Source organism: Mobula birostris, chromosome 28, assembly GCF_030028105.1.
Source record: "Mobula birostris isolate sMobBir1 chromosome 28, sMobBir1.hap1, whole genome shotgun sequence".
NCBI lineage: Eukaryota > Metazoa > Chordata > Chondrichthyes > Myliobatiformes > Myliobatidae > Mobula > Mobula birostris.
In genome coordinates, this window is record NC_092397.1 from 21,885,067 (window position 1) to 21,910,983 (window position 25,917).

The following is a 25,917-nucleotide window of genomic DNA, read 5'->3' on the forward strand; positions in this document are numbered from 1 at the left end:
GGTGTTGTGGAGAGTGTAGAGGATTGTGGAAGTTTGCAGGGAGACATTGATAGGATGCAGAAGTGGGTTGAGAAGTGGCAGATGGATTTCAACCCGGAGAAGTGTGAGGTGGTACACCTTGGAAGGACAAACTCCAAGGCAGAGTACAAAGTAAATAGTACGGCACTTGGTAGTGTGGAGGAGCAGAGAGATCTGGGGGTGCATGTCCACAGATCCCTGAAAGTTGCCTCACATGTAGATAGGGTAGTTATGGGTTGTTAGCTTTCATAAGTCGAGGGATAGAGTTTAGGAGTCGCGAGGTAATGATGCAGCTCTATAGAACTCTGGTTAGGCCACACTTAGAGGGCTGTGTCCATTTCTGGTCGCCTCACTATAAGAAGGATGTGGAAGCATTGGAAAGGGTACAGAGGAAATCTACCAGGATTCTGCCTGGTTTAGAGAGGGATAGATAGAGTGGACAGCTTGTGCCTCTTACCCAGGGCACCACTGCTTAGTACAAGAAGACATGGCTGTAAGGTAAGCGGTGGAAGGTTCAAAGGGGATAATAGAGACAGTTTTTTACTCAGAGAGTGGTTGGTGCGTGGAATGCATTACCTGAGTCAGTGGTGGAGGCAGATACACTAGTGAAATTTAATAGACTACTAGACAGGTATATGAAGGAATTTAAGTTGGGGGTTTATATTGGAGGCAGGGTTTAAGGGTCGGCACAACATTGTGGGCCGATGGGCCCGAATTGTGCTGTACTATTCTATGTTCTATGTTCTATGTTAACTTTCTGCCCAACTCCCTAAAGTCCTCTTTAAAGGACGTTCTCTCTCTGTTGTTAGTTCTAATAAGGTGGCTGCTCATCCTGCTCTTTCAGGATGGCCTGTAGCTTCTCAGAGTCATCCTTGTCCCTGGCATGAGTGAAGTAATGCATCATCCTAAGATCTCACTGATTTCCACTGATACTCCTGTCTGTGTTCCCCCGGCTAAAGTGTTTGCTGCATGTGATTGATATCCTTCCATGTCCTGTATATTGATGAGCTTATGTAACAGTCTCTTTGTAATAAAACTTGTTTAAAAATCATTCATTATATTCTTTGTTGTTTTAGCTCAGGATATTTACACATGCATTCACAAACAAAGGAGTCTGCACGCATGTTGAAATGAAAACACTTTGTTCGAACTCGTACGATTTTAATACAGAAAGAGAAACAAATATCTACAGTAGTAGCAGTACGTAATTCAAAATAATACTTATCATCCACAAACAGACCAATCTTCGTGTTGGAAGAGAAACACAGTTCCGACATTGTCACGCAGCTTGTTCTCTTCCTCACTGACCCGGTCTCCCTTAATATGTCTCGCTCGCTTCACTCTCTGTCTCTCTCTCTCTCATTCTCTTTCTCTGTGTCTCCCACACACCCTCTCCCAGGTGCTCACACCCGTGTCATCTCCCTCGTGCCCTTTCTCTCGCGCGCTCTCCCTCACGTGCTCTGCCTCGCGCCCTCTTTCTCGCGACGTCTCAGTCGCTCTCTCCCTTTCGTACCCTGAGCCCTCGCGCTCACTCCTTCATGATGTCCCATTCGTTCTCACTATCTCTCTCCCCGTCTTTGTTTCTGTCTCATTCTGTCTCTCCCTTGCGATGTCTCATTCAATCTCACTATCTCTTTCTCTCCCTCCCTCTCTCTCTATCTCACTCTGTTTCTCGCTCGCGATGTCTCATTCGTTCTCACTATCTACCTCTCCCAGAGTAGAGTGCCCTCCTGCTTCAAATTATCCACCATTGTACCCGTACCAAAAAATATCAAGTGAACATGCCAGAATGACTGGCGACCTGTTGCACTCACCTCAATAATAAGCAATTCCTTCGAGAGTCTGGTCAAGGATTACATCTGCAGCTTGCTGCCACCCAGACTGGACCCCGTACAATTTGCCTACCGACACAACCGATTGACAGATAACACAATAACCACAGCTCTACACACCGTCGTTACACAGCTGGAGAAGATGGATAGCTGTGAGAATGTTGTTCTTGGATTACAGTTCGGCATTCAATACCATAATTCCATCCAGGCTCGACAAGAAGCTCAGACAGCTCGACCTTGATACTGTCTTGTGCTGCAAGATCCTGGACTTCCTGTCAGACCACCAGCAGGTTATAAGAGCGGGCTCCCTCACCTCAAACCCTCTGACTCTCAAAACAGGAACCCCTTAGGGCTGCGTACTGAGTCCCTTCCTTTACTCCCTGTATTGATATTCTCTCCAGTCTTCTCTGCAAAATAACTCCCCTTCTCTCAGCATCATTCAACACTTGATTCTCTGTTTAATTTGCATATTGCTGTACATTCATCAGGGACCTTGTCTAATTTCCACTTCCTAAACTTCTCTTATAGTCCCTTCTCCTTTTTGACTGCATTTGCACCATTGCTGAACCACTGGACTTTAAATAAATCCCACAGGTCAGATGTGAGTTTACCCAATCACAGCAGCTCCCAGTCTCTACTCTCCCCATTTCCTACCAGACACAATTCTCATTAGCTTGCCCTCAGTTCAGTAAATTCCCCAAGATTGTGTGCTTATTTAGGGATGACGGTTGTCAAAATAGTCTCCCACAGACATTCATCAGTTGCAAGGCTCATGCCCTAATTCAAGATCACTTAAATGTCTCTAATGTATCTGCTTCTAACTAGCTACGAATTCCATTCATTTTCTGTGTAAAATAAGAACCTAAGGGATACCCACTGCTATAGGTTCCGCCAATCACCTTAAAGTTATACCCCCCTCGTTTCTGCCACTTCCACCCTAGAAAAAATGCTTTGGCTGTCTACTCGATATGTGCCTTCTATCATCTTGTATACCTCTTTGAAGTCACCTCACACCCTGCATCCCTCTAAAGAGAACACTCCTCCACCTGTCCTCACAAGACATCCTCAATGAAATTCAAAGTTCACAGTAAATTCACCGTCAAAGTTTACACGTGTCACCGCATACTACCCTAAGATTCATCTTCGTTTTTCCGTTCATTGTAAATACATGTGGTTCCATGCTGTAATGGTGAGCACTCTGCACTCTGAATCCAGCGGTCCGAGCTTGAGTCTCGGCGGAGCCTGTTTCTTATTCTGTCAATCAGGATCCATTTGTGAATATATGTACTGGATTATGACAATGTTAGTCAGTCCCCATGGGAAGGCAGTCGGCTGGTGGCGTAGTGGCATCAGCGCCGGACTTCGGAGTGAGTTCGAAGCCAGATGGCTTCACAGGCATGCTTTCCATCCGTGTTGGGTTGAGAGTCGAGCCAGCAACTCGACCTCGTATAAAAGAAATAGCCTGCTGCAGAATCAGTAAAAGCGTGAAGAGCTGACCCATGCTCTCTTGTGAGTCTATAAGGCAATTTCCTTTTTTTTCTCCATGGGAGAGCGCGACGGTCTGGAGGTCGTGTGGCCGCGTCGAGCGAAGGTCGAAAGGCAACCTTGGCTGGAGGCCGCGTCTTTGTGTATATAGGCCCCCAGAACGATTGAGTACGAGCTGTCGCCGTACGGAGTCCGAGCTCCGTAATGCTGATGGAAGATATTTTCGAAATTCGAAGGCATGTGCGATTAATCGTGTTAACTGTAGTTTGTATTGTTCTCCTTCAGTTTGTTTTGTGTTTACTTTTTTGTTGGCGACAGGTTGTGTTTTTTTTGGGACGGCTGGTTGGGATTTGAGGTCAAATGTTCCTGTTGGCGTTTGTCCGTGTGAATGATCTGAAAGATTTTTTTTAATGTGTCAGGGAAGGGTTAGTGGTTTGTTGTTGTTGTCGCTGTTTTCTGTTCAAGAGGAGTTTGGGGATTAGGGGTTTGATGTTTTTGATATTGTGTACGGGTGTGCGATCTATTAGTTTTATGCGAGGGTGACGTGCGGGTTTTGGGTTTTGCGAGTTCTATTTCTTACTTTTTTTTTTCAAATGGGGTTGATGTTGTTTCATTCAACGACATTCATATCGCATATTTGTATTTCAGGGCTATCTGGAGAAGACAAATTTCAGAGTTGTATTGTGAGTTCATTGTTGGGGTGAGTGAAATTATCCCCTCTGCTTCAAAAGCCTGATCGTTGAGAAGTAATAGCTATTCCTGAACCTGGTGCTGTGGGAATAAAGAATCTTGAAACTCTTTCTTGATGGCAGCATCGGGAAGTGAGCATCACCTGGATGATGGGGTCCTTGATGATGGATGCTGCTTTGCTGTGACAGCGCTCCTTGTAGATGTGCTCAGTGGTGGATTGGTCTGTAGTTGTGGTGGAACTTTTCTCTGGTTATTCCATTCAAGGGCATTGGCGTGTCGATACCAGACAATGATGCAACCCAGTCAGGTGTTTCTTCACTGTACATCTACACAAGTATGTCATTTCCTTAGACGACGTGATAAATTTGCACAAACCTGCATAGTATAGGCTGTAAATGCAGGTAAATCTTTCCAGGGTGCTAAAAATTCTGCTCCCCTAAGACTAAATTGGGAAATTACTCTTTTGTTTTTACAACTTTCTATAACCTGCCTACGTTTCTGTACTTCTTTTTCCTCCTGACATGTCAAAAACCTTTGCAAAGTGAAGCGCACAACATCTCCAGGTTTCCCTTTATCAACTCTCCGTTCCATCCTGAAAGAATCCCAGTTCGACGGAGGTGATTGATGGTGCCCATGAATTCCAGTTCAGTGTCAGGGTTCCTCAAGTATCAGTCCTTGAACCAGTGGCCTTGTATTAGTGTTCAACGGTGGAGTACAATGTAAGGTGTGTTCAGGTCTGTGTGACTCTAACAGTGCGGAGAGTTTTATAGGTCTGCTTCCTGGTATTGAAGATCTAGATATTATAGAGCTCATTGTCCCTATTGTCAACTGCTGACTGTTCGCGTACAGTCTCTTGTGCATGGCATGTCGATACCAAAGATACACCCTCTTTTCCTCTCAATGCTAAGTTGTAGCAGTTCGTCTCCCTGCAATACTGTGTTTGGTTTGTGTGTTTTTTTTTCTTGTCCGGCTCACTACTGTGTAGTGCTGGAATTATACTGACTAATGTACATGCGGTCCAAAGCAGATTTGTATAGTTCTGTCTTCTTCCAGTGTTGTAAGTGGCTTGTGTACACAAAGGGCGGAGGATGTCTGTGATCGGCCAGGTCTTTGCATGGTCATCTGTTCAGCAAATGGGCTGGTACTGGAATTCTGTGGTCTCACAGAGTTGTGCTGGGGTAGTTGGGGTCTGTATCCCTCCATTTTGTGCTGTGCTAATTCAGCTCTGTGGGCTTGTCGTAGAGCGCAGTACGCAGTGTATTATTGTTAAATGTCAGTTCTTTGCAGGGATTGTACAGGTCTCTGATCACACAGCACAAAGACAGTTAAGTGTCTGTGCCTAATAAGAATCTCTGACATTCCAGTACTGTTCCGTGGTTATGAATGTCTCTGTATGTCCAGCTGTTATAACAGCATGTCTCTGAACAACATGTTGCCAGCAGTTGTAAAGGTCTTTGCCCTGACTGTACGGTGCGAGCTATTGTGAAAATCTGTGCCCTTGCAGTGCGGTGGCAGGCTGTTGTAAGCATATATCTTCTTACAGTGCGGTGCCTCGTGTTGTGAAGGCCTGTGTCCTTACAGTAAGATGTTCATAATGTCAATAGGACACAGTTACACTGCAATGCTTGGATTGTCCAGCTCTGTGTCATCAGTGTTATGTTTTGATAAATCTCTAAACTTGTATCAGAGTCTTGTGCTGGTCTGTGTCCTCACTGACCTGTACTGTGCTCTGGCAGCTCAGTGTGCTTGGAATAGTCATAATCATAGTTATAGTTATAGTCATAATTTATTGATCCCGGGGGAAATTGGTTTTCGCTACAGTTACACAATAAATAAATAGAAATAAAACCATAAATAGTTAAATAGTAATATGTAAATTATGCCAGGAAATAAGTCCAGGACCAGCCAATTGGCTCAGGGTGTCTGAACCTCCAGGCGAGGAGTTGTAAAGTTTGATTGCCACAGGCAGGACTGACTTCCTATGACGCTCTGTGTTGCATCTCGGTGGAATGAGTCTCTGGCTGAAAATGCAGCAATGCAGTGGCATTGCCTTTAGAGAAGTGTGTCCTTATTACACGAACTGACCATATACACTTGGGTAGTTCAGAAGTCTCCTAGAGACCAGGCATAATTTTTCAGACCATTAGTGGGCACAACATCATTGTGGAATGGGGTAGACCATCAAACCCATCAATTCTAAACCAGCTCCTGATACAACATTCCTACTGTCGCGTTCCGAACTTTTTTCGCCACAGCTCAGAAGGCTATTTCCCCGAAGGATCTGTCCGGTTCCTCTTTAATGACTCTGAATGGTTGTTCTCATCAGCACTGCAGGCTGTGTGCCCCAGATGGGAACCACAGTCAGATTAGAAATAAGAGTTTCGTCACGTGTCCCTGCGATCCCCTGCCCATGAGGCCTGAAGTCATTAACCAATAAACAATGAACAGTAAAACAAAGGAGCTGTCTCCTCAGTTCACTCTGTATGTGTGTGTGTTGACCATGATGCCAGTTTAAACCGCATGCTTGCATGTGGTGTGCGCCCCCAGTTGACTAATCTCCACCACCAAAGGATTTACTGAGCTTCATACTCTTCGCTGGTTGAGAGACCGAACAATATCTGTCTTAGAGTTAACACGCCTGGAAATATCACCATACCCCTTCATGACTCACTTTCCAGCGGGCTCTTCTCCTGGGTAAGCATCAATGTAAAGTATTCATTCTGTATCTCGCTTGCTAACTCTGGATCCAGGCAAAAACTCCCTCCTTTGTCCTTGAGTGTCCCTGCCGTTCCCTAGTGCTCTGTTGTTTTCAGTATACAGTATGTGTGAAATGTCTTGGCATTCTCTTTCACCCTCCTCACTCAGGACATATCCTGGTCACGGTTCACTCTCCTGATTTGCAGCAGGATTGGTTTCTTGTTTCCTTTATAGCCCTGTAGAACCGTCGAATTTCAGCTGCTAAAACGACAATATGACCCCTTTCTTTTTTTTCACTAAATGCAATATCTCTCATCACCGTGAGCTCCTGAATATCAGCATCATTCTTTACCTTCCTCACAAGGACAGAGAAGTCCTTGGTTCTGACAGCTGGACTGTAAGTGACTCTCACATGTCAGACATGGACTTAACCAGCAACTTCATCTCCCAGAATACTCTATATGATTCCTGCCCAATGCTGCTGTACTTAGCTTTCCGCAAATTCCATTCATTCCCCTGCAGGTCCTGCCTTATCTTCATCACTAACCATCTGAAAACCTCCAGAATTGTAATCCTTAAATCTTTCCCAATGAAACTCCAAACATTTCACTAGGCTCACTTCCCAATATTAAGCCAAGTATATCCCTCGCCCTGGTGGACCATCGACATACTGTTTCAGGGAACCTTCTTGATCACTCCTAACAAATAATGTCCAACCAAGTCTGAGACTGCAATGGGGTCTCAGTCATTTTGAGATAATTATTCACTCACTGTAGCTATCTATTCATTTTACATCAGCCTATAACCTGACGACATGTCTGTTTCTTTCTCTTACTGGATATAGGACCCTTCGTGTAATCTATGCACAGTGATTGCATCTTTCTTATTCCTGAGTTCTACTCACATTGTCTTACTTGATGAGCCTCTGGGAAGACCTCGACCTTGTGACATTTTGTCTGATCAGTAGTGCAGCTCCCCAACCTGTTTTACCTCCCTCTGGACTGTCTGAATGATCTGAATCCTGGAATGTTGAGCTGTGCGTACTACACTTCTCTCAGCCATATCTCTGTAATGGCTGAATCACCGTGCCATGTACTAATCCAGGCTCTACGTACGTCTGCCTCAACTGATCTCCACCCTGCACTGATATAAACACGCTTCAGCCACTTCGGTGCCACCGTGCTCTTTAACGTGGCTCCATCTGGACTTGCTTTTTGTGTTCCTCGACCTCGTGGCTACCTTCTGCTCAATGCTGCTTTCAGATCTATAGCTCCGTTTTCCAGCACCACTCACAGCCCCGCGCCTCCGTCCATCGCTTCCACATGTTAAACTCTGCCAGGGTAGCCCCAGCAAACCTCTCTGTGTGAATATTAGTTCCTCACTGTCCTTACACCAGTCTCAGTTATCCTGGAAGAGAGCCCAGTACCCGATGCCCTCCCTCCAGCACCAGATTGCTAGCTACACATTTAACTGCACGACCTTACAATCACTTAACTCACAAGGAAATAATCCAGAGATCACCACCAGAAGGTTCTAACTTCTGATCTTTCTGCTCAGCTCCCTGAATTCTTTTTGCAGGACTTTGTCTCTCTGTTGTGAGTTCAAATGCACCACAAACTCTCGCTGCTCATCCTGCCGTTTCTGAATGGCCTGTACCTTCTCAGAAACTTCCTTGGACCTGGCATGATGGAGGTACCACACATACTGCGATCTCACTCATGTCCACAGATACTCCTGTTTGGGTACCACCACACCCCCACCCCACCGGGTGAAGTCTTTGCTGAAAGTGATTCAGATCCTTCCATCCCCTGTATATTCATATGCTTATCTAATAGCCTCAGCTCAGGGTATTTGCATATGGATTCGCAAACAAAGGATACACAGCACGCGTCTTAAATAATAATATTTTATTAGAACCAGCACATTTTCAATGCAGAAAGAAAAAAAAACTAGAAAAAAAACGAAACAAATGTCTGCAGTAGTAGCAGTACAGAAATCAAAATCATACTTAACCTCGACTAAACAAACCGGTCTGAATGTTGGAGGGGGCCAGAGACCCGAACAATGTCACGCAGCCTGTTCTCGTTCTTTCGCTGTCCTCTTTCACTTTCCTACTTCAGCTCCAATCTAAGACAAAACTCTCTTCCCACCTTGTAGCAAAGAAGGTGCCTGTTTCTGCGCCGTTCAAATCCCCTTAGAGTTGTACATTTCCATCTTTGTAGTACGAGCTTCTCTCACCCGATCTCCTATGAGTTTCAGCCCAGACACACACGTTTATCATCACCTCAACTATTATGACTGCAAACCTGCAATTCCTTGAGAATCTGAAAAACAAAATGTTGTGAACTGGTTGTTTTGTATTTTCCCAAAGTAATCCGGCTTCAATCTAACATTGTTGGGTCTTACATGCTTCCATTTTATTTCAGCATAAGAACATGAGTAATCACAGTTAACCATTTCCTTACAACGCCACAATGGCAGGGCGTTCAAAACGCCCTGCCTGTAAAAAAAAAAAAACAAACAATAAACTGATTCTGGCAGCCCCTTCCCTGTAATTCCCTCCAGTTACCTGAAAGGTATGTCCTCTCGTGTTAGCCACCGTCTCCCTGGATAAAAGGCCCTGGGCAACGACACTACCTGTCTTTTTTTTCTTAATCTTGCACAACTCCATCAATCTCCTCCCATTCACCATAGTTCCCAATAGCAAAAGTGAGCTTTCTGAACTTTTTTTCTCATTGTACATGTTCTCTAATTAAGACATATCTAGGTGAATACTCCCTACGCCCTGTCTGAAGCTTCCACGTGAGTTCTATAATAAGGCAATAGGAACTGAATACGCACTCTCTGTCTCTCTCTCGCTTTCTCTCACTCTCTCACTCTCTCGCTCTCTCTCTCCATTGTTCTCACTCATTCACTCTCAACATCCTCTTTCCTCCCTTCAGCTCCAGCCTGAGAGAAGCTGGAATGTCATCACGGTAACCGTTGCGCGATGTGGTGCCCCCACCTGAAACTTATCAGCCCATCCATCCACTGTCTCTTTCAGTCATTTACAAAAATCGGAAAGAGCAGGGTTTCAGAACAGACTTCTTGGAAACGCTCCATCTACTGCCAGTCCCTTACTCTTTGCGTAAGGTAATGCAAAATTCAGGGAGTCAAGTTTACATCGATCCCAGTTTCTGAGTTTCTGGATGAGACTATTAAGAGAACTCTTGCCAACGTCTCACTCCATCGCACTACCCTCATGAATTTGTTTTGTTATCTCCCCAGAACGGCATTCAGGTGTGTAAGGCACGACCTGCCCCTCTCAAAGTGATATGATTGCCCTTCATTATGCCTCCCCAACTACTCATCAACCTTACCTCTAATAATCCTCTCCAATAGTTCAGCCTCTATTAATGCAAGAGTCACTGTTTTACAATTTCCAGGGTCATCCCTATTGTCTATTACTTATTTAGAGTTTATATTTAGATATTATCCGCTCTAGATGAACCTGAATTGACTTTACTGGCCAACTAGTGAAGAGCAGACGAATGAATTCAGAGAAGGATTCGTGAATTCGTTTCATCTCGAGCGGGCAATTCTGAATGTAGACGTTGCTTATCTTTTACATTTTATAAATAATAATCTTCCCGGCCATGCTTGTTTTGACCAAGCTTTCTTACCGGGGCTTCGTAGAAGTCTAGGGCTCATCGAGAGATGGTGATTAAAAAGGCCAGTATGGTAGTGCGCAGTAGCGCCGTGTTTATTTGCTTGAATGCGTTCCAGTTTTTGATGCGAGAAAGGGAAAGCCATTAATAATTGGCGAGCACTGTATTGCACGGATTGGATTTGCCCAATTTGGGCTCTGACGTTAGACTCCCCCTCCCAGTGTCCATTCACGCGCCAGCGACTGTCTTTTGGAAGTGGACGATCGTTAGGGCATGGGAGTGAAATTTTCATTCTAAAGACGGGATAATACGCTCAGCTTCTGGCCTGCCGCTTTGCTGTTGCTGTAAACATGGCAAAACGTGCAGGTTAGAAGCGATTTGTATTGTTAATTTTAGTATTTTGCGGTTTATCGTTTAGTTATTTGTTTTGTCGTTTTCTTTTATATTTTGTTAACTCCTGTATTTTACAGACATGTCTGACGGTACAGTGCTCTGAGTCATTTTAGTGCACTAGTGCAACAATGGTCACAGAAAGATCTCTGTCTTTACAATGAAAGCTTCTGATCAATGGGATTTACATACGCACGTAATTAAAGTCGTCCTGTTCAATTGTGCCTAGACTGTGACAAACAGCTTACAAATGCAGCAATGGCTCCAGAAAAACTGAAAAAAAAAACACTTTCCTACAACTCTCGGCCATATGATACGCAAAAGTAGTGATTGTTTTAAACGGCTGTCGGAATCTCAAAACAGAGTAAAGATTTTGTTATTTGAATCACAGTCAGTAAGAAACTTCAGGAAGCAAGTTATTTAGTAGCGGAACTTATTAGTCAGAAAAGGAAAAAATCACAGATTTGGTGGGAACCTAATAATGCCAGAAAGTAAAATAATAGTGCGTTAAACGCTAGGACAGGATGGACAACGATAAATTGAAAAGGTTTCACTCTCAAGCAGTACGATAAGTCGACGTATTAATGACATTCCACTTGATGCTGAAGAGGTTATTCTGTGATAAACTGGAAAACACGAGCTCCTCCATCCAGGTTGATGATTCAACAGATTTCTCCAATAAATAGCATTGGTAAAATTTGTAAATTATTGAGACACTCAAGGAAACTTCTTTTGCAATGAGTTTCCCGAAACAAGCAAAGTTCAAGATATATTTAATGTTTTGTCTTCATATCTGGAAGATCAGTTTTGGCAAATAAGTTGCTTTAGCTTATGTCTTTTATTTACTTCACGATTTCACATTGTCAATATAGATTTTCATGTTGTATATAGAAACATAGAAGCATAGAAAACCTTCAGCACAATAGAGGCCCTTCGACCCACAATGCTGTGCCAAGCCTGTCCTTTCCTTAGAAATACCTAGGCTTACCCATATCCCTGTATTTTTTCTGAGCTCCAAGCACCTATCTAGGAGTCTCTTAAAAGACCCTATCATTTCCGCCTCCACCACCAACGCCGGTAACCGATTCCACGCACTCACCACTCTCTGCATGAAAAAACTTAACCGTGACATCTCCTCTGTACCTAATATGAAGCACCTTAAAACTATGCCCTCTCGTGCTAGCCATTTCAGCCCTGGGAGAAAGTCTCTGACTATCCGCACGACCAATGTCTCTCATTATCTTGTACAACTCTATCAGGTCACCTCACATCCTCCGTCGCTCCAAGGTGAAAAGGCCGAGTTCACTCAACCTATTCTCATAAGGCTTGCTGCCCAATCCAGGTAACATCTTTGTAAATATCCTCTGCACCCCTTTCTATGGTTTCCAAGTCCTTCCTGTAGTGGGATGACCATAATTAAGCACAGTACTCCAGATAGGGTCCGACCAGGGTCCTATATAGCTGCAATATTACCTCTCGGCTTAAACTCAATCTCACGAGTGGTGAAGGCCATGCACCGTATACCTTCTTAACCACAGAGTCAATCTGCGTTACAGCTTTGAGTGTCCCCAAGATCCCTCTGATCCTCCACACTGCCCTGAGTCTTGCCATTAATGCTATATACTGCCACCATATTGACCTACCAAAACGAACCACTTCACACTTATCTGGGTTGAACTCCATCTGCCACTATTCAGCTCAGTTTTGCATCCTATCAATGCCCCGTTGTAACCTCTGACAGCCCTCCACGTTACCCACAACTCCCCAACTTCTGAGTCATCAGCAAATTTACTAACCCTCCCTCCACTTCCTCCTCCAGGTCTTTTATTAAAATCACGAAGAGTAGGTGTCTCAGAACAGATTCCTGAGGCACACCACTGGTCACCGACCTCCATGCAGAATATGACCCATCTACAACCACTCTTTGCCTTCTATGGGCAAGTGAGTTCTGCATCAACAAAGCAATGTCCCCTTGGATACCTTGCCTCCGTACTTTTTCAATAAGCCTTGCGTGGGGTACCTTATCAAACGCCATGCTGAAATCCGTATATACTACATCTGTGGTTCTACCTTCATCAGTGTTCAATCAGGCTCGTAAGGCACAACCTGTATTTGACAAAGCCATGCTGACTATTCCTAATCATATTATGCCTCTCCAAATGTTCATAAATCCTGTATCTCAGGACCTTCTCCATCAACTTACCAACCACTGAAGTAAGACTCACTGATCTATAACTTCCTGGGCTATCTCTACTCACTTTCCGGAATACGGGAACAACATCTGCAACCCACCAATGCACCAGAGCCTCTCCCGTCCTCATTGATGATGCAAAATTCATCGCCAGAGGTTCAGAAATCCCCTCCCTCGCTTCTCACAGTAGCCTTGGGTACATCCTGTCCAGTCCCAGTCACCTATCCAACTTGGTGCTTTCCAACAACTCCAGCACATCCTCTTCCTTAATATCTACATGCTCAAGATTTTCAGTCCGCTCTTAATTTCAGTATTAAGCTCTTTCCTGCTAGCCTTATAATCTTCTAGACCTATATCATTACCTACTTTAAAAAATAAAAATCGTAAGCTGTTCTTTTCTTCTTGACTAGATTTACAACAGCATTTGTACACTACGGTTCCTGTACCCTACCATCCTTTCCCTGTCTGATTGAAAAATACCTGTACAGAACCCCACACAAATATCCCCTGAGCATTTGCCACATTTCTTCCGAACGTTTCCCTGAGAACATCTGTTTCCAATTTGATGCTTCCAAGTTCCTGCCTGATAGCCTCATGTTTCCCCTTACTCCAATTAAAAGTTTCCCGAACCTGTCTCTTCCTATCTCTCTCCAGTGCTATGGTAAAGGAAATGCAATTTTGATCACTATGTCCAAAACGCTCCCCCACAGAGAGACCTGACAACTGACCAGACTCATTTCCCAATACCAGAAAAAAGTACAGCCTTTCCTCTTGTCGGCTATTTACTTATTGTGTCAAAAAAGCTTGCTGAACGCACCGAACAAACTCCACCCCATTTAACTCCTCAATCTTAGGAGATGCCAATCAATATTTAGGAAATTAAACTCTCCCACCGCAACAACCCTGTTAATAATACAGCCTTGTCGAATCTTTCTCCGAATCGGCTCCTCAATGTCCCTGTTACTATTGGCTGGCTCATAAAAACACCCAGTAGAATTATTGATCCCTTCCTATTCCTAACTTCCACTCACAGAGACTCCGCAGACAGCCTCTCTATGACTTACTCCTTTTCTGAAGCCGTAACACTAACCCTGATCAACAGTGCCACGCCCCCACCTCTTTTGCCTCCCTCCCTGTCCTTTCTGAAACATCTGAAGCCTGGCACTTGAAGTAGCCATGCCTGCTCCTGCACCATCCAAGACTCTGTAATGGCCACAACATCAAGTGCCGCTCCACGCACTAATAGCATTAATTAAAATCAATTTACATCCTTTATTTAAGTTAAGTCTACCGAGGCTACCTTTAAAATAAATCCATTCTTGGCTTAAGCCAGTTATTTAAAAGAAATGTAGTATGTTTCTGTCTGTTAATATGGTCTTCATTTTTGGGAAGCTTCGCTCGCCATTGCTGTTCTGTATTTGATATCTGTGTCGCACCTGCCATTACTTGTTATTAGGCTGCCAAGATATTTGAATTTGTTGACTTGTTTAATGTTTGTATGAAGAGGGTTTGTTGCAGAGGATTATGGTCAATTTTTTTTCTGTTACATGGAGCCACTGAGGAGAACCCATGCGCAGGAGACCGGCACCTCGACTGAGTTGCGGATGCTGGCGTAGACGTGAACGTAGAACAGCTAACCGGAGGAATCTTGACAAGGAGACGGGATTTACAGGGACTATCTGGAAACTAGAGCTGAACTTGGAACAAAACTTAGAACTAACGGTTCTAATCGGACAAGAGAACGAAGTATTACACAAGAATGGACCAACAAACTGGCAACCTGTGTAGTGACGCCATCGTACTTATTTCACAGTCTCTGATGCAAACCAGGAGTACCGTAATTAAGTAAACTAGCAGCAATTGGAAATCTACTGGCTGAAATTAGAGCATAATCAGGGAGAAAGGAGAGTTAAAGGAGAACAGCCAAACGGAACCATGACACTTTATTTACCTATGCTTTCCTTTTATCATCTTCTAAACATAAAACTAGATCCAATGTCATTCTACGTTTCCAAAATCCGCACTGATAAAATGCTACATCACCTCTCTTTTCCAAAATATAATTCAATTGCTCTATTACCATATGTTCCATAAGTTTACCGAACTGAGATGGGATGTTACTGATGTTTTTCTCTTACTGGAAGGATCCTGCGGAGATTTCCAGGTTTCGGAACAGGCACTACCATTTTCTCTGAGGAGGGAAGATGATTCAAAAATGTTAGTATTATCTTATGAGTTGTAAGCTATCTGTTTAAACATACAATACATATATCATCCTTTCCCGGAGCCATCTGACTTGTACTGTTAATAGCTTTCTTAAATTCACACAAAGAAAATCTACATCACTAATACTATCATTGTTACATCTGGCTTCCAGCACATCAGACTATTCACTTAAAACCTCATCCCGACATCGCGTAGGTTCTTCACTTAAATTATATTGATTATGAATTGCAGCAAATGACCACGCCAGTAACTCAACCTTCCCTATTTCAGTAACAATCACCTTCTTTAATCAATACTGGAATCTTATTAACCCGATGAACCCCACCCCCCGATTTTCTTAATCATTCCGCAAGCATCTCCAAGTTTAATATCCTGTTCAATACTATCACAAGATGACCTCCAGTAAACCTCTTTCACAACCTTCACCACTTTCCTCACCACAGCTTATACCCTTTCATACTTAATAAGGTCACTCGGAGAGTGATAATTCTCAACTCTCTCAAACACCTTATTTCTCTCCCTAATTCCCTCTGCACACTCCCCCATCCACCAAGGTGCAGTCTTCCTCCTATTAATGTCATTTTTAACAGGCATCACTTCCACAGCAGTTTGATGAATAATGTGACATAACAATTCATTGCGGAAACCCATATCATCCTCAACATTCTCCCAGTTTGCTTCATCAAAATTCCACCTCCTAAAATCAGTCTCCTGCCCCCTATATAACTCCAAACCTAAACTTATAAATATAGGAAAGTAATCACTCCCCATTGTCTCCTCACTCATAACATCTCATTCAGTCACTCCAGCCAGAATGTTTGAAACTGGAGTTAAATTTACAGCAGTTTTCAGACTATTAGGAATATTACATTTCTTACCCCTTCAATGATTAAGGCACACAAGATTGGAAATACCTAAAAATTCTTCTACAATCAAACAACTCCATGAATGACCCCACAATGAACTGTGCCCAAAAATCCCCACACTATACAACCCTTAGTGAGCTAGAGCGATATATGCTTTCCAACATATCAATCAAAAGCGCTCCACAGGAGTTTTACCACTTTAACACCCCTACCTGTTGAATCAAGTGCTTCTACTACAAACAGCCCATGCACTTCATTCACATCCACAACTCTGTGTCCTATCCCTTTCCTTATTAAACTTGCAACACCACCCCCTCTACCACCTAACCTATCACGCCGTATTATAATATAATTTCCTGCAAAGGAAATGTGGTAACAGCCCGGTTTCATATTGGGTGATTGATGAATCAGAAATAAACTTCTTAATGTCTTGATTACTCTCATTCCACTGCAATATTCTTAACCCCATTTTGTACCTGCACAAAGAGACTGAAATACAGATACCCCACCCATCAGAGCTTCTTTTACAGTTTCTCACATAACACCAGTTATACCTTGATACTTTTCAGCAGCTTTCACAATACTTATATTTTTCTCAGTACAACTAGATGACTGACCAGTATAATTCGCCACATCCTGTATAAATATCACAAACTTCATTTTATTGACTAGTAAATTATCTTTAGTAATGGACCTGCAATGTGACATTTCGCCGCTGACTCCGCATTCTGTCTGACTGGTTGTATTTGATCAACATTCGGTTTAACTTTTCTGCAAGGCCTCTGCTTAAGACACACCTAACTGTACTTTAACCTGTTCAACCAGCTGCTTTCTTAAGTACTTCACATCCTGTTAAGCTGCACTACGTTCTCCTCTACAGTTACACCAATCAAACTTTACACCTTCACAATCTTCATACTTAGTTTCCTACAACACTAACTATACCTTAGTTTCCCATGACATACTGTCACAACATGCCCAAATCTCTAACTTTGTGTCATCCAAGCAGAGGTGGAATATGAGCTCGTGCGTTATAATTAAAATACCCCAGATTAACTTTATTAGAAAGCTTCACCTCATCAAAGCATATCAATGCAGTTAAACTGTCCATCTTTTCTCCATTTCAAAGTACCTGTAATCTCTGCAACACACACACAAAATGCTGGTGAACGCAGCAGGCTGGGCAGCATCTACAGGAAGAGGTACAGTCGACGTTTCAGGACTCGGCCTATAGATGCGGCCTGGCCTGCTGCGTCCACCAGCATTTTTTGTGTGTGTTGCTTGAATTTCCAGCATCTGCAGATATCCTCGTGTTTGCACTTGTAATCTCTTTACCTTCTTAATTTCTTTATCGAAATCTCCACCAGAACACCTGTTCTAACACCCCTGATACCTCTATTTTCATTAGGCAACATATATATCATTTTAACCATATAAAGTCTTCAAATATAATGCCTTCTCACAGTTTCTTATCTTAACGATTAGCACATCACCTCCCCGTAAGCTTTGCGCACAATCTATATTCCCTAAAGTAGTTAACAACACTTCAGTTAATTTCAAACGAGAAAACGTGCAGATGCTGGAAATCCAAGCTACACACATGAAATGCTGGAGGAACTCAGGACTGATGAATGGCCTCGCCCGAAATGTCGACTGAACCCTTTTCCATAGATGCTGTTGAGTTCCTCCAGCATTTTGTGTGTTGCTGCGGTAATTCAATAGGATTGATAAAAGAAGGCTGTTCCAGGTCAAATTTAAATAATACCTTGAAGTCTTCTTTATTTTTTTCTGTATCCTCTCAAATCACTTGAAATCATTCCAATATTGTGTTACCTTTTCCGTTTTGCAGATCTAGACCCAACTTCATTCCAACCTCCTACCGCACTCACCAGGACCATTCATTTCCTGTTCCTTTTCCAGACACTTCCCCCCGCCATCTGAACTTACATTATTTCCCATTATCCGCACAGGTTCACAGCCAGCGCAATCAACCGCTACTGCCCCTGAGCCAGTCAGCAACTCGAACCATTTTCATGTATTTTGCTGTCAATCAGGCCTAGGGGCGGAGAAACGAAGCGGATGCTCACGTGTTGCAATTACATCACAAAACTCAATCGTACCTTCCCCCAAGTTCACTCTTTGAGCTTCTGTTCGGATGGTCCAGTGTTGCGGGAGGGGCAGGTGGCTTTAAACCCTGCGGTACACAAGTTCATGGTATCGTTCTCTCCAAAGTGTTTCAGTTGTTCCTTTGCCTGTCTTCCCACACAGTCAACCAGACAAACAGAGAGAGTCGGCACGGGTGGTGGGAAAGTGCGGGAGTTCATATCTCACAGCAGTAGTTCCTGTATAATGTTTCGGAGTGACCCATTCGGTCATTGAGTGTAACATCAAACGGCCTTGAGATACAGACGTAGTGAGGGAAAAGTGAAACAAAGCGATGAACGTCCCTTCTTCTCGGGAAACTCTCCAGTTTTGGGCTATTTGCACACTAGATTGTCCCATATTCGAATCCCGTATTCATTTGAAGCAGGAAAACGGTCTCCTCGTCGCGAGTTGAACCTCGGTCTCCCGCGTGACAGGCACGCATACTAACCACTGAACTAACGAGGAATAAACAAGAGTATGGAATCTGTCACACGGATGTCAGTGTGTAGGAGAACTGATAGAGTCACTCCGATGTCTGTTTGCTGAGCGTAGAGCTGCCGCATTTTACCCATCCTCTCTTCACTGTGTGGCTGGACGTGTCTCAGAATTTTTAGTCATAGTCATACTTTATTGATCCCGGGGGAAAATGATTCTGTCACTTACTGAGTTCAAGGACTGGGCAAAAGAAGGGATCCCATTAACGTCTAACTGCGTGTTGTTTGAACGGATATTTATAATTAGGATTTGTTTTCCATTTACTGATACGTAAAGCAGGAAACCATCTGTACCCCTTCGAATCACTCGGTTCCATTCTCCCTTCAGTCGGATCCCAGGCGCTGTGTTTCTCCGGTCTGTCGGAACGTCGCGACATCCAGTGGTCGGTACAGGAACTGCAACAGAGTGAGGAACGATCCTTCAGAAAACAGCTCAGACACTGAGAATCGAGTTACAGAATCTTATAGCACCAGAGACCATTCAGTGACCGAAACCGGTTTGTATCATGGGGAGATGGTGGTATAGTGGTGAGCATAGCTGCTTCCCAAGAAGTTCACGCGGGTTCTATTCCCGGCCATTGCAGATTGTGCGCTTTCCGGATAAAAAAAGAAAAACTCTCACCAAGCGCTATGAACGCTAAACTCTAATTCATGAGCAATTTGTTATGAGTGAAATTCACTCTAATGGATGAGATGGATCCCTAATGTACGATGGGGTTGGTCCCTCATGTAGGATGATCGAGGACACCAAAATGAATGAAAAACACATATTAGACCCGGGAAGCATTGAGAGAGGGTTTCTCTGAACTCCCGTCGAAAAGAAGATTCAAACTTCTTCAGAGTACGCATCCCCTATTGACATCAATGGATCTGGGGTTGAGAGGGTGAAAGTTACTCGGCATACACATCAGCGAGGATCTCACGAGGTCTGTAAATACCGGCGGCGTGGTGAAAAAGGCACAGCAGCGCCTCTTTCACCCCAGACAGTTGATGAAATTTGGTATGGGTCCCCAAATCCTAAGGACTTTCTACAGGCACAGAATTGAGAGCACCCTGACTGGCTGCATCTCTGCCTGGTATGGGAACTGTACTTCCCTCAATCACAGGACTCTGCAGAGAGTGGTGCGGACAGTCCAGCGCATCTGTAGATGTGAACCTCCCACTATTCAGGACATTTACAGAGACAGGTTTGTAAAAATGATCCGAAGGATTGTTGAGGACCCGAGTGACCCGAATCTCAAACTGTTCCAGCTGCTACCATCCGGGAAACAGTACCGCAGCATAAAAGCCAAGACCTACAGGCTCCGTGACAGCTTCTTCCACCAGCCCATCAGACTGATTAATTCACGCTGATACATTCGTATTATACGTTATATTGACTGTAATAAATATAGTAATATTTATTGCATATTACTATAAATTGTACATTGCACATTTAAACGGAGACGTAACGTAAAGGTTTTTACTCCTCATGTGTGTGAAGGAGGTAATTAATAGTCAATTCAATTCAATTCCATGGAAGAGACTTCACAGTGCAGAAGTTGAATCACAAACGAGAAGATGTGTAGGTGATGGAAATCCAAGCAACACACACAAACTGCTGGAGGAACTCAGCAGGCTTGGCTGCTTCATGATCCTGTAGAAGTGCTTCGGCCTGAAACATCGACTGTGTGTTAATTCCATAGATTGCTGCTGCACATTTTCTCGTGTACAAGAGAGGGGGAAAAAAACAGACAACTGTAATACTACCGTCCCTGGGTGGGCTTGAACCACCAACCTTTCGGTTAACAGCCGAACGCGCTCACCGATTGCACCACAGAGACGAGAATTAAAAGAGCACGAATAAATGACGAATTTCAATTGAAATACCGTTTCCTTTTATAGATGCATTATGCGACACATTAGTGTTTTAAAACATGAGGATAAATATCCGCTGCCGCCAACAAAGATTATAGCAGAGGATGGTTTCGATCCATCGACCTCTGGGTTATGGGCCCAGCACGCTTCCGCTGCGCCACTCTGCTACAGGAAAGATCGGATCTGTTGAACTGTGAACATTGCACGATGTTTTGTGTGTATGTATGTATGTATTTATGCCTGTGTTTGTACATGTTTGGGTCTGGTTCTGTGTCTGTATATGTCTGAGTCAGTGTCTGTGTCTGTACATGTTATGGTCTGTGTCTCTGCCTGTGTCTGTACATGTCTGGGTCTCGTTCTGTGTCTGTATATGTCCGGATTCACTTCGTCTTTTTCCCGTATACAAACTCAAACGTAGTTTATTTTCTTTTGTTTATTCCCTGTTTCTTCTCTTTCTCTTTTTCTCCACCTTTCTTTCTGGCTCACCCAGTTATTATTTCTGTGCCTTTTATGTTCTATCCCGTCTTGCAGCTCGTTCCCGCCATTTCGCCCGTGAAATGTGTTTTACTTTATTTAATTATCCAGACGGATAATTCATCCCACTGGTAGGCTCATTTTTAAATAAATAAGACGTTTTCAGCCGAGGTGCCATTAACTTCCTAATCCTGTCCTGATGATTGAATGAATGTCGGAGTTGCTTCAGTGTTGAACCCGCAGTTCACCTTGTGAGCGGAACTCGCGACGTTGATGTACTGCAAGCACTCACCTCAAACGCAGCAACTCCTCCACCGGGATTACCTGTTGCTGTCATGTTCAGACCATCACGGCCGGACCAGTGAGTGACAGATGGGGAGATGTGGAGTATCGCTGATGCTTCGCACCTCCCTGCCACGCGGGGCGGGTTTTCCATTTCACCACCACAGCTTTGTAACTGAAACAGTAAGGGTCGGGTTTTAACTCTCCCACGTAGGACGGTGTAAAGACAGGTTGGGGATATATATAAATAAACAGGCCTGGAAATACCTCACAGGAACTGTCTAAATATTCGTTGCATGTGGACATCAATAAATACGCGATGGTCATAACCTCTTGGCAGCGTGTTATGACTTTGAAGAGACGGTGCTCTGGCGGACAACAGCGTAAGAAGCAGTGGAAACATTTTTAGGTAGTTGAGCTGTCACTGAAGTAGCGTTATAGGAGTGAGGTGATAAACTCAGCTCACAAAATTAAATGAAAGAAGTGAGAAAGGAATCTATGCCAAAATCCAAGTGAGAGCGCAGTGCGGATGGTGAGGGACGAGGGAGCAGCAGCGAGGGAAGAATGAAGGAGGAAATATAACTTCCTCAGTGTCATCATTTCAGATTCTCTCTCCTGGGCCCGGCACATACCTCCTGTTACAAAGAAGGCACGGCAGCGCTCTGCATGTCATCTAAAAGTTTGACAGACTTCAATAGATGTGTGGCGGAGAGTATATTGACTGGTGGCAAGAGGACCCGTGTCCTTGTACGGACAAGCCCAGAAAGCGTAATGGATAGAGCCCAGTCCAGCACAGTTATGCCCCTCCTCACCGCTGAGCGCATCCACACGGAATAGAGGGCCGCGGCCATGCAGATTATACTCTCTTCACACAGCTCCATCAGGAAGGAGGTAACACATCAACAGGTCCATCACCCCGCAACCATCAGACTCCTGAAGAAGAATGGATAACTTCATTTACCCAACACTGACCTGTACCCACAACCCATAAACTCAATTTCAAGACTAATCATTTCATGTTCTCGATCTTTATTGATTAGTTATTATTAATATTGTGTTTGTTCTTTCTTGTATTTGCATCGTTTATAGTCTTTTGCACATTGCTCGTCTGCTGTCTATCTTGAGTGCGGTCTTTCATTGATTCTATTGTGTTTCATTGTATTTACGGTGGATGCTCATGTGGTTACGAGTATATACTTCGGTAATAAATTTAGTTTAATCTTTCAACTTTGGAGATTGCTGAGCCTCTAGCTAGGATCCTTATGTCCTCGTTGTCCACGGGAATGGTACCCGAGGATTGGAGGGAGGCGAATGTTGTCCCCTTGTTCAAAAAAGGTAGTAGGGATAGTCCGGGTAATTATAGACCAGTGAGCCTTACGTCTGTGCTCGGAAAGTGTTCGAAAAGATTCTTAGAGAGAGGATCTATAGGCATTTAGAGAATCATGGTCTGATCAGGGACAGTCAGCATGGCTTTGTGAAGGGCAGATCATGTCTAACAAGCCTGATAGACTTCTTTGAGAAGGTGACCAGGCATATAGATGAGGGAGTAGGCTTATTCAGAAAGTTAGAAGGCATGGGATCCAGGGAAATTTAGCCAGGTGGATGCAGAATTGGCTTGCCTGCAGAAGGCAAAGGGGTGGTGGTGGAGGGAGAACATTCAGATTGGAGGATTGTGACTAGTGGTGTCCCAGAAGGATCTGTTCTGGAACCTCTACTTTTCGTGATTTTTATTAACAACCTGGACGTGGGGGAAGAAGGGTGGGTTGCCAAGTTTGCAGACGGCACAAAGGTTGGTGGTGTTGTAGATAGTGTAGAGGATTGTCAAAGATTGCAGAGAGATATTGTTAGGATGCAGAAGTGGGTTGAGAAGTGGCAGATGGAGTTCAACCCGGAGAAGTGTGAGGTGGTACACCTTAGAAGGACAAACTCCAAGGCAAAGTACAAAGTAAATGGCAGGATACATGGTAGTGTGGAGGAGCAGAGGGATCTCGGGGTACATGTCCACAGATCCCTGAAAGTTGCCTCACAGGTGGATAGGGTAGTTAAGAAAGCTTGTGGTGTGTTAGCTTTCAGAAGTCGAGGGATAGAGTTTAAGAGTCGTGATGTAATGATGCAGCTCTTTAAAACTCTGGTTAGGCCACACTTGGAGTACTGTGTACAGTTCTGTTCGTCTCACTATAGGAAGGATGTGGAAGCATTGGAAATGGTACAGAGGAGGTTTACCAGGAGGCTGTCTGGTTTACAAAGTATGCATTATGTTCAAAGGTTAAGGGAGATAAGGCTTTACTCTTTGGAGAGAGGGAGGATGAGAGGAGACATGATAGAGCTGTACAAGATAATAAGAGAAATAGATAGAGTCGATAGCCAGCGCCTCTTCCCCAGGGCACCACTGCTCAATACAAGAGGACATGACTTTAAGGTAAGGGGTGGGAAGTTCAAGGGGGATATTAGAGGAAGGTTTTTTACTCAGAGAGTGGTTGGTGCGTGGAATGCACTGCCTGAGTCAGTAGTGGATGCAGATACACTAGTGAAGTTTAAGAGACTACTAGACAGGTATATGGAGGAATTTAAGGTGGGGGCTTTTATGGGAGGCAGAGTTTGAGGGTCGGCACAACATTGTGGGCCGAAGGGCCTGTACTGTGCTGTACTATTCTATGTTCTATGTTCTATGTTCAGGATCAACCCTGCTTATCTGACTCCAACATTTGACTCTAACTCTGAAGAACTTGTAGTCGTGGCCGAGTGGTTAAGGCGATGGACTAGAAATCCATTGGGGTTTCCCTGCGCAGGTTCGAATCCTGCCGACTACGTGATTATATCGGTTTTGACTCCCTGATCCCTCCCACGGATACAGATAGTAAAAAGCCAGTCGAAACATCGATCTCTGTTCGCCGCCTCCAAAACCAGGGGAATTGTCCATGTGGTTTGCTTTTATTCAGGTGGCATCTACTATGCAATGGGTCAGTGCGTACGGCTGTTATCCGAAATGTTGGTGGTTCCAGCCCATCCAAGGACTCTTTTGATCCAGTAGCCTTTGCTGTCCGTTTTGTGCGCTCCGTGCTGTCCCTAGTACATTCGTTTAAAAAATATCAACATATGGGAAACAGAACACTACCACGACCTGTCTTGCTTACATTTATGTTGGCATAAACTTAAAATATTTTACATCGACGATCAAACCAGCAGAAACTCTTACAAGGCACCAATGTATTTCATGTTTATATTTATGTAATCGCCACTTGAACCAGAAGGATAAATTCTCTCAATTTCACTCACACCAACACTGACTCACTTTCAAACTCGACATTTCATGCTATCGACATTATTTGTTTTGTTATCATTATTATTACTTTCTCAGCTCAAGCTAGTAAAACTTGAAGTACAGGCGTACTGAAGCACGCTCATTCCTCAATAGCCACGGACTTCGGACTGTTCTAGTGGTGTATAGTATAATGGTTTCCAGGAGATTTGCAGAAATATTGCTTTGTTGGCCTAACCGTTTAACGCTATTGTGTAGTGACTTTGAGATGATAATTGTTGATATTACTATTGGGACAATGTATACCCTGTTCATGCTCGATCGTCTTTCAAATTTGTTCTTTTAATTCAGTATATTTCTTGTGTTTGTTAATTGTTGTATGTTATGTGTGTTTGCAATGGCTATATCGATTATGTACGTTGTTATTGCCTTTTAATCCAGTAATATTATATATCCAGATGGTTATTATAGATTGAACTATCTGTAATAATGTATCAGTCATAAAATAATTTGTAGGACTCTGACCCGAATCTAGAACAGGTTTGTATTTACCGTAAGTATGGCGTCTTTTATGAGTTTGTACTTTAAAGCAAGATTTTGGTGAATGATGTTTGTCAATTCATTGTCCCTGTGTAAGTAATCAGATTGAGTTAAACTGCTACTCCATCCTGCAATGCGTTGGATTGTTTCTGGTGTTCCTTGTCATTGTCTGCATTTATCGACTTTAATTTGTTGGGCTTTTGTTATGTATTTATAACATTTTTGTGTTGATCACCTGGCCCTGTATTGCTACAAGGAACCCCTCTGTGTCTGGGAAGAGGTCTCCAACTCCGAGCCAAACGTTCCACTTTTCCTTCACATCTAGTCTGCTCAGATCATGGGGATGTTTTCCATGGAGTGTTGCTCTTCCATTGGTAAACTTATATATGATAATCACTTTACGTTTCTGTATTTTCACAGTCTGTTATGTTTTCTACATTGATTGACCGTCTTGTGTGCACTCTTTCATTGATTGTATTCTGTTTCTCCGGACTTATTGTGAATCCACTCAAGAAAATGCAAAAAAAAAATGGTAGCATATTTGTGCTTTGACAATGAATTTACTTTGAATTTGTGAGTGTTCTGCGCTGCTACACAGGATCCAGTCCCTTGGTGCCCTCTAGTGGCCCGTGGCTGGTACTGCCTCACAGATCTCACCGTGATCTCCGGGTCGTTTTATGAACCCAGGAGCAGGGATGTTTCGCTTCTTGTTCACATCAACGTGCACGTTAAATAAAGAAAGGACTTGCTGCTCCACTGCCAAGCTCTCGCACGTCTGTCATATTTGTACAAAGGGAAACAAATTTAATGATTCAGGCGGAAAC

General features: G+C 43.6%; 1 protein-coding gene and 2 non-coding genes across 3 annotated transcripts in view; 1 reads left to right on the forward strand and 2 right to left on the reverse strand.

The window, feature by feature from the left end:
* The window catches only part of LOC140188855 (uncharacterized), a 631,689-nt gene that overhangs the window by 74,915 nt on the left and 530,857 nt on the right, over positions 1–25,917 (reverse strand). The gene's annotated exons all lie outside the window — the stretch shown is intronic.
* Positions 20,634–20,705, reverse strand: trnam-cau (transfer RNA methionine (anticodon CAU)). The gene has a single exon. It is a non-coding gene; the product is annotated as a tRNA-Met (tRNA).
* Positions 24,023–24,104, forward strand: trnas-aga (transfer RNA serine (anticodon AGA)). The gene has a single exon. It is a non-coding gene; the product is annotated as a tRNA-Ser (tRNA).